The sequence below is a fragment of the Macrotis lagotis genome, chromosome 1 (assembly GCF_037893015.1).
Source record: "Macrotis lagotis isolate mMagLag1 chromosome 1, bilby.v1.9.chrom.fasta, whole genome shotgun sequence".
Classification (NCBI taxonomy): domain Eukaryota; kingdom Metazoa; phylum Chordata; class Mammalia; order Peramelemorphia; family Peramelidae; genus Macrotis; species Macrotis lagotis.
This window is the reverse complement of record NC_133658.1, coordinates 506,719,634-506,734,252: the sequence shown is the minus strand read 5'-3', so window position 1 is coordinate 506,734,252 and position 14,619 is coordinate 506,719,634. Positions and strand designations below refer to the sequence as shown.

Sequence of the window (14,619 nt, the reverse complement as noted above, 5' to 3'; positions counted from 1 at the left end):
ATCTGTTTTCTCTTTGGGGTACAGACTTAGTAATATTGCTAGGTCAAATGTGGGGTAATAGTTTTATAGCCATTTTGGTGTAGTTCCAAATTGTTCTGTAGAATGATTGAAATAGTTCACTACTCCGCCAGTAGTTCTTTATTTTACTTGTTTTTCCCTCATTTCCTCTAGCATTGTCACTTCTGGTAGGTGGGAGATTTCTTTTAATTTACATTTGTCTAATTAATTGTGATTTTGAGCATTTTTTCATATAACTATAGATAAATTTGATTTCTTTTTCTAAAAACTGCCTGTTCATATCTTTTGACCTCTTACCAGTTGGGGAATGACATATTATAAATTTAACTCAGTTCTAGTCACCAATAATTTTGAGAAATGAGACTTTTAGCAGAGAAACTAGTATAAAAATTTATTTCAGGTATTTGTTATCTACTTTCCTTTCACAAAATTTAATTTCCCTGATTAACCCTTTTAACTTTGCTCAGTTTTGTTTCTGCTTTGTGTGAGGTCTTGATTGTTATTCTTGCATTTTTTTTTTAGTTTAACTGAGTCATGTTACATCTTTCACCAGCCCTTTATTTAACACTATTTCAAGTGTGTCTCTTGTAAAAAACATATTGTTGAAGTCTGATTTCTTATCCTGAATATGTATTTTCTATTTAAAGTTTCAACATATTATTGGATATTGGTTTCTAATCCATTCTGCTATCTGATTCTTCTTAAAGGACGAGCTCTTTCCATTCATAATCACAATTATACTTACTGTGTATTTCCCTGTGTCACTTTTTTCTTTTCTTTTTATCCTCTCCTTCCTGAAAGTCTATTTTGTTTCTAACCACTGTCCTTTAAATTCACCCTACCTATTATCATTCCTCTCCCCTCCCCCCAGCTTTTCTCTTACCCCCTTCCTCTCCTATTTTCCTATGAAAATGCTCAGCTGATTGTGTGTTTTCATCTCGGAACCAATTCTTATGAGAATAAGGTTCAAGCTACTCTCATTTTTGTTTCCACTGTAAAAGCTCTTCCTTGTGCACCCCATTCTTTTACTTTATCCTTTCCCCTGTGTATTCCTCTTTTTTATTCCTTTGTTTTTTTTGAGATTCTTCCCATGACCTGACCAACACCCATGTTTTCTCTTTTTATAAACTCTTTTTAACTGCTCTAATAATGATAAAATTCTTAAGAATTCCATGTATCATCTCTGTACTCTTATTGGAGTATGAAAAGCATAACTTTACAATATCTCTTATAATTACTCTTTCATGTTTACTTTTTTATGAGTCTTAAAGAGCTTAAATGTCAAATTTTCTCTTCAGCTCTGATTTTTAATGAATAATTCTTGAAAAATCCATTATTTCATTAAATATCCATTTTTTCCCTGAAGAATTATACTCCTTTATTTTCCTTAATTGCATTCCTAGCTTTTTTGCCTTCTGGAATATCATATTCCAAATCCTCCACTTCTTTAATGTAGAAGCTGCTAAATCTTAAGTGATCTTGACAGTGGTTCTACAATATTTGAATTATTTTTTTTTTCTGGCTACTTGAAGCTTTTTCTCTTTGACACTAGAACACTGGAATTTGACTATAACTTTCTGGGGAGTTTTCAGCTTGGGATCTTTTTCAAGAAGTAATTGATGGATTCTTTCAGTTTCTTAATTATTTTCTTAATATCTTAGATTGGAGCAGTTTTCTCTGATAATCTCTTTTTAAAATTTTATTGCTTTTATTTTATCCACTTACTTGAAAAAAAAGTCTTCAACTTTAATTTTTTTGTAGGATTTTGAGCTCCACATTTTGACATCCTCCCTTGTTTCCCCTTCTCTTTGACAGCAAGTAATCTGACATAGGTTATACATTTACAGTTATGTTTAACACTTTTCCATATCATTCTTGTTATCAAAGAAGAACCAGAACTAAAGGGGGGAAAATCATGAGAAAGAAAACAAATCACAAAACAAGTTTTAAAAAGTGAAAATAGGGAGCCAAGATGGTGACAAGAAGGGATCAAGTCTTAGGAGCTCTCTGATAAAACTCATAAGCTAAGGACTCTAACTAAATTTTTGAAAGACAGAACCCACAAAGGGACCCAGTGAGGCAGTTCTCCTACTCAAGGTAACCTGGAAAAGAGCAGAAAGGCTCTGCTCCCTGGGGTCGGAGGGGCGACCTGCCGGAGGGGTAGCCCTCCAGAGCGAAAGAGCTGCAGCCTCCAGGAGGTAGCCCCAGGGAGCTGGGAGCCACAGCTCTCACAGCAGCGGGGGAGTCTCCTGAGCTGCACCCTGGGGAGCACCGGGCACAAAGTGGGGAAACAGCGGGGGACCTCTGCCAGAGCAAGCACGTGGAGCCCAGCCCTCAGGGCACACAGCCAGCAGCTTGGTCTTTCAGCAGCCCAGACCCAGAAACAGAAGGAGGAATAAGCAGGAGCCTCCAGGGCATGAGCCCATTGAGCTGAGGGAGGGGAGTGAAGAGAGAGAGACTGCAGAGCTCTGTCCTCTGCCCCTGCAACAGGACTCTGGGGCTCTGACCACATTCAGATCCTGATCACAGTCTAGGCCCCCCCCCCAATAGAACAACAGGGCCCCCCCACCTCGGCCCCATGGCAGAGGGGGGTGCTTATGGTCATTCACAGACCAGGAGGGAGGACAGAGCCTCACACACTGAGATCCTTGTGGGAGTGTCCCAAAAGCTCAGGAAGCACCCCAAAACCAGGCCCAGGCTGGGAAAATGAGCAAGCAGAGAAATAAGAGGAAGACTATTGAGAAATATTTTGCAAATGAGCCCAAGAAGGATCAAAATACTCAGTCTGAAGATGAGGAAGCACAAGCTCCTGCATCTAAAGACTCCAAGAAAAACAGAAATTGGGCTCAGGTTATGACAGAGCTCAAAAAAGACTTTGAAAATCAAATGAGGGAGTTGGAAGAAAAAAATGTGAAAAGAAAGGAGATGCAAGAAAAACATGAAAATGAAGTCAGCAGCTTAGTCAAGGAAATCCAAAAAAATGCTGAAGAAAATAGCATGCTAAAAACCAGCTTAAGTCAAATGGATAAAACAGTTCAAAAAGTTATTGAGGAGAAGAATGCTTTAAAAAACAAAATTGGCCAGATGGAAAAAGAGATAAGGAAACTCTCTGAGGAGAACAAATCCTTCAGACAAAGAATAGAATTCAGGGAGATTGATGAATTTACCAGAAATCAGGAATCTTCAAAACCAAAAAAATGAAAAATTAGAAGAAAATGTGAAATATCTCATTAAAAAAACAATTGATATGGAAAACAGACTTAGGAAAGATAATTTAAAAATTATTGGAATACCTGAAAGTCATCATCAGGAAAAGAGTCTTGACATCATTTTCAAAGAATTACTACAGGAAAATTGCCCTGATATTCTAGAAGCAGAGGGCAAAATAGAAATGGAGAGAATCCACCTATCCCCCTGAGAAAGAGATCCCAAAAAACCAACCCCTAGGAATATTATAGCCAAGTTCCAGAACTCCCAAGTCAAAGAGAAAATATTACAAGCAGCCAGAAGGACACAGTTCAAATATCGTGGCGTGGCAGTCAGGCTCACACAGGACTTAGCAGCACCTACATTGGAAGCTCATAGGGCTTGGAATACAATATACTGGAAGGCAAAAGAGCTTAGAATGCAGCCAAGAATGAACTACCCAGCGAGGCTGAATGTCCTCTTCCAGGGAAAAAGATGGACTTTCAATGAACCAGGGGAATTTCAAATGTTCCTTTTGGAATGGCCAGAGCTGAACAGAAGGTTTGATCTTCAGATACAGGACTCAGGTGAAGCATGGAGATTGGAGGAGAGAGGGGAAATATGAGGGACTTAATGAGGATGAACTGCATGTATTCCTGTATAGAAAAATGACAGTGATAATACTCATATGAACCTTCTCAGTTAATAGAACAGGTAGAGGGAGCTTTTATAGTTGAAGCACAAAAGAAAGCTGAATTCGAAGAAAAATATGGTGTAAAAATGGAGTCAATAGAAAAAAGGGAAATGGAATGGGAGAAAGAAAAAGGAGAGGGGGAATAGTCCAAGATATTTCACATAATAAGATTTTTTTTTATTACAATGAGCTATTTCAATGATATGGAGGGGGGGGAGGCAAGGGGGAATGAGGGAACCTTTGCTCTCATCAGAGATGGCTAGGAGAGGAAACAGCATATATACTCAATGAGGTATAGACATCTGGAGTAAGAAGGAGGGGGGAGCAGGGGGAAGGGGTGGGGATATGAATAAAGGAGGAGAGGATGGACCATGGGGGGGGAGAGTGGTCAGATATACTTTTTTACTTCTTGCAAGGGGCTGGGATTGGAAGGCCTGCCCAGGACCATAGGGCCAGGAGGATTCTGGGCCTAAGGGTTGGTATGGGGGCTCAGGGCTTCTTGGCACCAGGACCAGGGATCTGTCTGCTGCGCCACTCAGTAACCCTACAGCAGAGTCAGAGTGAAAGGAAAGAGAAAATATAGTACATGGTAGTGGAGAAATTAGAAAGGAGGGAGATGCGATCAGCATGGCAACTTTGGAAAAATATGGAAGTAACTTTTGTGATGGACTTATCATAAAGAATGTTATCCACCCATGACAGAGTTGTTGGTGTTAAGACTGAAGCACATTTTTTGTTATTATTATTTGGGGGAGGGTGCAGGGCAAGTGGGGCTGGGTGGCCTACCTGGGGCAGGGTGATCTTTGGGTGTCTGGGGCTGGATTTGGACCCAGGTGCTCCTGGCTCAAGGGCCAATGCTCTGTCTGCCACCCAGCCACCCCTAATATTATTACTATTTTATTTTATTTTGGGTCTTTTTTTTTCTTCTTTTTGGTTTTTGCAGGGCAGTGGGGATTGTGTAGCTTGCATGTCACATGGCTGGGTGATTGTTGGGTTTACAAGGCTGGATATGGACTTGGGTGCTTGTGGCTCTAGGGCTGGTGCTTCGTCCATTGCGCCATCTGGCCATACCTACAATTATTACTATTATTTTTTTAATTTTAATTTTTTTTCTCTCCCCTTTACTTTTTTTGCCCTAGCAAGTCTATCTATATTCATGGAGGGGAGTGGTATTTTGTTTACTTGTAAACAAGAATATTTTATTAATGTAAAAAAACATTTGTACAAAATGAGAATAAAAAAATAAATTAAAAAAATTAAATTAAATTAAAAAATAAGTGAAAATAATATGCTTTGGTTTTTATTCAGTTTTTTCTCTGGATGTGGATGACATTTTCCATCATGTAGTCTTTTGGAATTGTCTTTGATCACTGAACTGCTGGAGTGGAGCCAAGGCCTACATCATTGATCATCAGATAATGTTGCTATTAATGTGTTTAGTGTTCTCATAGTTCTGTTCACTTTACTCAGTATTGGTTCATGCAAGTCTTTCCATGCTTCTCTGAAATCCAGCTTCTCATGATTTTTTTTTTTTTTGTTTGTTTTTGTTTTTGCAAGGCAGTTGGGTTAAGTGATTTGCCCAAGGTCACACAACTAGGTAATTATTAAGTGTCTGAGGTCAAGATATGAACTCATGTCCTCTTGACTCCAGGGCTGATGCTCTATCCACTGCACTGCCACTACCCTCTTCTCTTGATTTCTTATGTCAAGATAGCACTACATCACATCCCCTCAATTTCCAATTTTTTGCCACTGCAAAAAAAGCTGCTACAAATATTTTTTTGTATACATGGTTCTTTTCTCCTTTTTAATGATCTCCTTGGGATACCAACCTAGTAGTGATTTTACTGGACCAAAGGGTTTGCATATTTTATTGCCCTTTGGTAATAGTACCAAATGGTTTCACTAGTTCATTAGAGTTCCAGTTTTCTCACATTCCCTCCTACATTTATTTTTTTGTCATTTTAACAAGTCTGATAGATGTGAACTAGTACTTGGAGTTGTTTTAATTTGCATATCTCTAATCAATAATGATTTAGAGAATTTTTTCAGATAAATATAAATGGCTTTAATTTCTTCATCTGAAAACTGCCTGTTTACATCCTTCACCAATTAGGAATGACTTGTATTCTTATGAATTTGATTCAGTTCTCTTTATATTTTAGAAATGAATTCTTTATCAGAAATATTAGCTGTGAAAATTGTTTTTACCTTTCTGTATTCTTGTTGATCTTGGTTTGCATTGGTTTTATTTTTGCAAAACATTTTTATTTTAATGTAATCAAAATTAACTGTTTTGCATTTTATAATATTTTCTATCTCTTGTTTGATCATAAACTTGATGGATCAGACAGATAAACTATTCTGTGTTCTCCTAATTGACTTATGGGTATCACCTTTTGTGTCTATCATATACTCATTTGATAAATTTCTTTAAATATGATATTTGGACTTTTCCTTTAATGAAGACTTTTAGGTAGTCTAATATTTCTTTTTTTTTTTTAATTTTTCAAGGCAATGGGGTTAAATGACTTGCCCAAGGCCACACGGCTAGGTAATTAAGTGTCTGAGGCTGGATTTGAACTCAGGTACTCCTGACTCCAAGGCCAGTGCTCTATCCACTGTGCCACCTAGCTGCCCCTAGTCTAATATTTCTTAAATTGTTCTTTTCCATCTGTTTTCTAGGTCAGTTTTTTTTTTTCCCAGTGAGATATCATATATAAATGTTATTCAGTTTTTTCCTTTTTTTACCTAGTTTTATTGTTTATTGTTGTCCTAGTGTAGTCATTAGCTTCCAGTTGCTGAATTCTAATTTTTAGGGAATTCTTTTCTTCCAGTGAGCCATTTTTACCTCAGTTTTCCATTTGGTCAGTTCTGCTTTGCTTTTTTAAAAAATTTATTTAAGGCAATTGGGTTAAGTGACTTGCCCAAGGTCACATAGCTAGGCAATTATGATATGTCTGAGGATTTGAACTCAAGTCCTCCTGACTCCAGGGCTGGTGTTCTATCCATTATGCCACCTGGCTGTACCCCCAGTTCTGCTTTTTAAGGAGTTCTTGTCTCCCTGAATTTTTTTGTGGCTGTTTTACTATTAAGGCAATTCTGTTTTTTAAGGTGTTATTTTCTTACTTCATTTTGTGTGTATGTATGTATGTATGTATATATGTGTGTCTGTGTGTATACTTCTTTTCCCAAGCTTATTAATTCTCTTTTCATAATTTCCTTGCTACATTCTCATTTCTTTTCCAAATTTTTCCTCTACTATTCTTAACTTTTCTTTAAATATTCTAGGAATTCTTGTTGGGAGATACAGTTGGTATTTTTCTTTGACATTTTGCATGTAACTCTTTCACATTGTTAACTTCTTTTGAGTTTATATCTTGACCTTCCTTGCCACCATAGTGAACTTTTATGATAAAGTTCTTTTTTTTTTATCATTTTTCCAATCTATTATTCGAACTTTACATAAAGTTGGGTTCAGCCTACTTGGGGTTGGGGAGGCTCTGTTCAAAGCTTCAGGCTTTTTTATGTTGCTGTTTTCAGGGCTCTTCTGGGCATCTGAAAGTTTTTAGTGCTTCTAAGGTAGTAAATTCTCAGAGAGATGTGGCTATTGCTCTTTTGGACTGAACTTTGGTCTTTACCCAGAAAAGTTTTCTGGTTCCCTGCTGCTGCATTCCCTGCCCAGATTCACACAACTAGTATTACCTGAATTCAGATTTGAACTCAGGTCCTCCTGACTTCAGGGCTAGTGCTGTATCCACCGTGTCACCTAACCGTTCCTCCTATCCCTTTCTGAGTAGTTGTTTGATCCCCTTCCATCTTGACTGAGAACTCCCAAAGCTTCTGCTGTTGTGGGGGCAGTGGAGAGGGGTCTGGAGAAATTTATTCCCAGATATTACAAATTTTTCTTGCTAACTTTCCAAGTTTTCCCAGATCAGAAAAAATGCCTTCCTCTGCATTTTTTTTTTTAGTTCTGCCATTCCAAAATTTGGTTTGAGGTGTTATTTGAAAGTTATTTGGAGGGGAATGTTGAGAGAGTTCAGCTCAATTGCCTCTAATTGTTCTTGGCTCTGCCAGCATAATGAAAAAAATTTTTTTTTGTTTATTTAAGGCAGTGGGGTTAAGTGACTTGCCCAAGGTCACATAGCTAGGTAATTATTAATTATCTGAGGCCGGATTTGAACTCAGGTCCTCCTGACTCCAGGGCCAGTGCTCTAGCCACTGTGCACCTAGCTGCTCAGCATAATTGTTTTTTTAATGAAAGATTTATTTTGAGTTTTACAAATCTTACTTTCCCCACCCCTACACAGAAAGCAATTTGTCAGTCTTTACATTGTTTCCATGTTGTACATTGATCCAAATTGAGTGTGATAAGAGAGAAATTAAATCCTTAAAGAAGAAACATAAAATATAAGAGATAACAAGATCAGACAATAAGATAGCAGTTTTTTTTTCCTAAATTAAAGGAAATAATCCTTGAACTTTGTTCAAACTCCACGGTTCTTTCTCTGAAACAGATGGTTTGTATTCTCCATTGCAGACAGCCCCAAATTGTCTCTGGTTGTTGCACTGATGAGATGAGCAAGTCCATCAAGGTTGATCGTCACCCCCATGTTGCTGTTAGGGTGTACAGTGTTTTTCTGGTTCTGTTCATCTCACTCAGCATCAGTTCATGCACATCCCTCCAGGCTTCCCTGAATTCCCATCCCTCCTGGTTTCTAATAGAACAATAGTGTTCCATGACATACTATGCCACAGTTTGCTAAGGCATTCCCCAATTGAAGGACATTTACTTGATTTCCAATTCTTTGCCACCACAAACAGGGCTGCTATGAATATTTTTCTACAAGTGATGTTTTTACCCTTTTTCATCATCTCTTCAGGGTATAGACCCAGTAGTGGTATTGCTGGATCAAAAGGTAACAGAATTGACTTTTGAAAGCTGCTTCTTTTGAGATTTCTCATTTTTGCCCTCCCTTCTATACCAGTGGACTCTGAATTTTATATATGGACATAGATATAAGCTTGAAATTCATCACTTAATCCACTGTCCTGTTCATTGTTCTCTTAAAAAAATTTCACATGTATATAGAAGTTATTATAAAGAATAAAAATTTAATAAATTCTTAGTAGCTTTTTTATCATTTATTTTTTTTTTTGCAAGGCAGTGGATTTAAGTGACTTGCCCAAGGCCACACAGCTAGGTAATTATTAAGTGTCTGAGACTGGATTTGAACCCCGGTATTCCTGACTCTAAGGGCCGGTGCTTTATCCATTGTGCTACCTAGCTGTCCCTTATCATTTATTCTTAATGAATATTAATTCTAGTTCTGCTAACAGGTAGGAGTTAATTTGTTTTTAATATTACAAAGAATTCTCATATTCAGAAATATGGAATTAAACCAAACTAACTAAGTCAGTATGCTTTATAGCATTCTGTTTGGGAGGAGCACCTGCTAGTTTTATTAAATGAGTCTAACTAGAGTGTAATTTGTGAATGCTGTAATTATAAATGGAATTGATCTGGACAACCTTCCATTGCTATGTTTATGCTTCTATGATTCTTTATTCCTATTCTGATTTAACATAATGGATTATGGGACATTGGGGACATCGTCTGAGACCTGTCCGACTTTTTCATTCTAGGTTTTCATGTCATTTAGGTTGGGGTTTTTTTGGGGTTTTTTGGTTTTTAGTTTTTGCAAGGCAATGGGGTTAAGTGGCTTGCCCAAGGCCACACAGCTAGGTAATTATTAAGTGTCTGAGGCCGGATTTGAACTCAGGTCCTCCTGACTCCAGGGCCGGTGCTCTATCCACTGTGCCACCTAGCTGCCTCTAGATTGTTTTTTTAAAGATTTCTAATCTTTAAAAATCTTTGAGAGAATTTTTCAATTTTGTAAAACAATACAGTGTCCTTCCAACTTTTTTTTTGTCATTTAGGTCAGCATACAAGGGTTTGATATCTATTAAAAAATAAAGTAGTTTCCTCTGTAGTTCCATAGCACTTTGTTCCCCTTCTTTCTCATTCCCCTTCTACCTTATAATGTGGTCATATCCTCATATGTTTGATAGACGTAGGCACTATATAAATGCTGACTCTTTTCTCCTTCTTCCTGACCCTGTACTATATAGTCAACTCCTTGACAGAAGAAGATGACTTATTCTTTCAGTTCCTCTTAGCTCAAAGTATCTACCATAGTGCCTTGTTAGGAGAGGAGCTTTAAGAATGTTTATTGGGGGGCAGCTAGGTGGCACAGTGCATAGAACACCGGCCCTGGAGTCAGAAGTACCTGAGTTCAAATCTGGCCTCAGACACTTAATAATTACCTAGCTGTGTGGCCTTGGGCAAGCCACTTAACCCCACTGCCTTGCAAACAAAAAAAAAATGTTTGTTGAATAAATGTTTGAGGCCTGTCATTTCTGGCTATCTTTGATATCCAAGATGTGATAATATACTCATGTAAATGTTTACTCTTAAAAGGAATAATACATTTTGCCTGGTAGAATTAGTGCTTTTTTCTTATTTAGCACATTTGTAATTTCTGTATCAGAACTAAATTTTTTAAAAGAATTTTAATCCATGAAAATTAATTATTATGAAATTGCTCAGCTATACATAGAGATGGTAATACCTCCCATCACTTACAAATGCACTACTTTCCTGGTAATGAACTTGAAAATTCCTTATCTGATCACAATCTATAGTCATTCCATCCCTCCTTTGCTTTGCAATCCTTAACCCTGTTCTTTATCTTCACCATGACCTTCAGTCTCTAAGCTCCTCAGTTCTTTGCTAGGCTGTCATCCCTGCAAGGACAACCACCCCCCTTCCCCATTGTGATGCCTTGGTGACTCTATATAATCTCTTTCTCTCAAGTCCTTTGCTGACTTAACTTGTCACTTACCTTGCTTTACCAGACAATCTATACAAAACAAAACAAAAAATGAAGCTTTTTTAATTGAAATTTCATTTTATTTTTCCCAATTACACGCTGTGGTAGTTTTTCAAGTTTCATCTATTTGCAAATTTATGAGTTAAACATATTTTTCTACCATTCTTCTTTTCCTTCCCTCTCCCTATGGCGGCATACAATCTGGTAAAAGTTGTACATGTACATTTGGTCTTAACGTTTTTACAAATTAATCATTTTGTGTATGAGGCATTAGAACTAAGGGAAAAGAAAGAAGAAAAACTATGAGATAGGAAGGAAAACATAAGTGAAGTTTTAAAAAAGTGAACATAGTATACATTCAGAGTTCATGTTTTTTTTTTCTGTGAATGTCAATGGCATTGTCCTTAGCTGGTCTAATAGGCTTGCCCTTGATTTCTTTATAGTTGATCATCTCACAATGTTGTTGTTGATGTGTATAATGTTCTCTTGGTTCTGTTCCCTTCACTCAGGATCAGTTCATGTAATTTTTTTTTCCTTGTTTCTTTAAAGACTATTTTTGCTTTTGCTTTGTCTGAGATCAGGATTGCTATCCCTACTTTTTCTGCTTTTTCTACTTAGAAGCATAATACATTTTGCTCCAGCCTTTTACCTTATGTGTGAGATCTCTGTGTTTCAAATGTGTTTTATAAACAGTGTATCATAGGATTCTGTTTTTTAATCCATTCTACTTTCTGTAGCATCGGGAGAGTTCATCCCATTCATATTTACAGTTAAGATGAATAATTCTGTGTTTTCCTCTGTGCTGTCTTTTCTCATTTATACTTTTCTCTTTTCTTTCCTCTTACTCCTTTTCACCAATGTTTTGCTCCCTTAACCCTTTAACTTTTCTTTTTACTTTTACTCTTGCTTTCCTTTTTGTTAGTTCCTTCTTCCCCTTTTTTTCCCTTTCTCCCTCCCACTACCCTGTAGGGTAGGATAAATTTTTAAACCCAATTGAGAATGTATGTTTTACCTTCTTTGAGCCAAATCTGTTTAGAGTAGGATTTACTTAGTATTCACACCCTCCCTTCTTTTCCTCTACTATAATATGTCTTTGTGCTTCTGCATGTGGTGTTATTTATCCTCTAATGCCTAGCCTTCTCTTAATATTACCTTTTTTTTATGTCTTCATTGTTTTAACCCAGTCTTGAATTTATAAACCCTCTATCAAAATATACTCTTTTTATCTGTCCTGATAGATGTACCTTTCTCAAGGATAGATTGATCGATTGGTAAGCAACATTGTCTAATATTCACTGTGTAAGTGCACTTCCCTCTTCTGTCCCATTATAATTGTTCCTTTCAAGTTGTCATAAATAACACCAAGTTATAGTTGGTTTGTACCACACTCTCTTTTCAAGTACTTTCCATGGACACAAAATCCTCATGAACCAAAGAATCATGCAAAGCAAAATCATGAACCTTTTATACTTCCTTCTTTATGCCCAAGTTCTGCCTTGGTGGTGGTTTGTTTTCTCCCAATCCTGTCTGTTGCCCCCAGGGTCCCAAGGTTCAGACTTTGTCCAGGGTGGGAACCCTCCCTGCTGGCCTGAGCTCAAGCTGACTTGTTGAGCCAAGAGTTGAGCTCTGCTACGTCTAAAGCCTCCCACTGATTTTCCTGCTCTCCCTCCTTTGCTGGGCTATATTTCTCCTTTATCCTTGAAGAGATAGATTTTTACTGAAGATCCTTCATGATAATCTTGAGTTAAGACCTTGTTTTGCTCTTTTTTTGATGGGATCTATAGCTTTAAGATCAATATAGAGGCTTCATTTAAAGTTGTGTCAGAAAAAACTCCTGGAGGTTGCTAGCTTTATGCTACCATCTTGGCTTCACCCCTGCAGTAGGAAGAGACACTTTTCAATACATAGCTATAAATGGACTTTCTGCAAACACATTTAGGTGAACGTAGCTTATTTACAGCCTTTGTTTCTGCTATCTTTAACAACTTTTGTCACTCTTCTTTATTGATAAAATATACAAAGCTTATCTGAAAGAATTTCTAAAGTTATACAAAATTTAACTGTAGACCTTGTATTTTTCATCAATTGCATAATTTTTAGTCTCTAAAAAACTTGAATAAAATTAGAGGAGCATCATACAAAATGATGTTATGGAGGAAAAATTTACAGAATTTGGCAGCAAATTGTATATAGGGAGTAAATGAAAGTGAGTAATTGTATATGACACTGAGATTTCAAATATTGGGTGACTGGGAAAATAGCATTACCCTCTGGATAAGTTGATCTGAGAATCATCTGCATGGAAGTGAAAATGAAATTTGTAGTAGCTGATGAGATTTGTAAGTGAAATAGTGTTTAAGGTGAAACAAAGAAGGCCCCAGACAGAATGGGGAGTGGATATACTAGGACACCTACAGTTAGTAGATAGGACTTGGTTGATGATCCAGGAGAGGAAACTGAGGAGTAGTCAGGTAGGAAGGCAACTTAGGAGAGGCCCAGTGTCACAGAAATGTAGAGGAAAAAGGAATCAAGGAGAAGATGTAAAAGGCTGCAGAGTGTTCAAGGATGACAGCTGAGAAAAGGTCTGTTCAGTTCTGGTCTTTTTATCAGAAAATTTTGGAAGTCCTCTATTTCATTGAAAGTTCATATTTTCCCCTGAAAGAATATGCTGAATTTTGGAGGCAGTTAATTCTTGGTTGTAATCCAAGGTCCTTTGTCTTCTGGAATATCATCTTAGATTTGTCAATTAAAAGATCATTAGTAACTTTGCAGAGAGTAATTTAAGTTGAATGATGAGATCAGAAATCATACTGCAGAGATTTAAGAAAGGAGTGAGAGGGGCAGCTAGATGGCACAGTGGATAGAGCACCAGCCCTGGGGTCAGGAGGACCTGAGTTCAGATGTGGTCTCAGACACATAATAATTACCTAGCTATGACTTTGGGCAAGTCACTTAACACCACTGCCTTGTTAAAAAAAAAAAACACCTAAAAATTTAAAAAATGAAATAAGATAGGTTTATTTAAAAAAAAAAGAGTGAGAAAGAATGTATAGGGCTTTCTTAAGAAATGTAGCAACAAAAGAGAAGATGTGATAAAATTATCAAATGAGATTTGAGACTAGGGGAGATGTTGGTATGTTTATAGGCATTAGGAAAATAGCCAATAGAATGAAGATTTTTTTTTTTTAGGTTTTTGCAAGGCAAATGGGGTTAAGTGGCTTGCCCAAGGCCACGCAGCTAGGTAATTATTAAGTGTCTGAGGCTGGATTTGAACCCAGGTACTCCTGACTCCAAGGCTGGTGCTTTAACCACTACGCCAGCTAGCCGCCCCTAGAATGAAGATTAGTGGGAGAGTAGGATTAATACAAGGGACAATCTTTTAGAAAAGACTGGATCATTTGTACATGTAGAAGGGTTAGCTTAGCAAGAGGAACTGCTTCTTCATGTAAAACAGGAACAGAAGAGGACATAGTAACTGAGAGCATCTAAGTGATGTGAGGTGAAATGAGAAAAATGGAGAAGGAATTCATGGTAAGTAGTTTTAATTTTTTTCAGAGAAATATGAAGCAAGGGATGAGATTTGAGTAAAGATAAAAAGGTTTAGAAAATCCAGTGTGGTGAGTAGGATAGTAACTTGAATGATATGTATATAAAGATTTTTTTTATCAGCATAAGGATCCCATTGAGTTTAGGTAACATAAATTTGTAGTGGATTCAGATGATTTAGTGATTTTCTTTAGTTTCATTGAATAGTACATGAGTAGAAATGTAGCAATGGATTGTGGGATTGAGGCTAGACAGGGCAAGATAGTAGGATAAGGAGGCAGA

At 37.2% G+C, this 14,619-nt stretch overlaps 1 protein-coding gene across 9 annotated transcripts in view; it reads left to right on the top strand.

Moving 5' to 3' along the window:
- ITSN1 (intersectin 1) overlaps positions 1 to 14,619 on the top strand; it is a 322,258-nt gene that overhangs the window by 66,971 nt on the left and 240,668 nt on the right. The window lies entirely within an intron of this gene.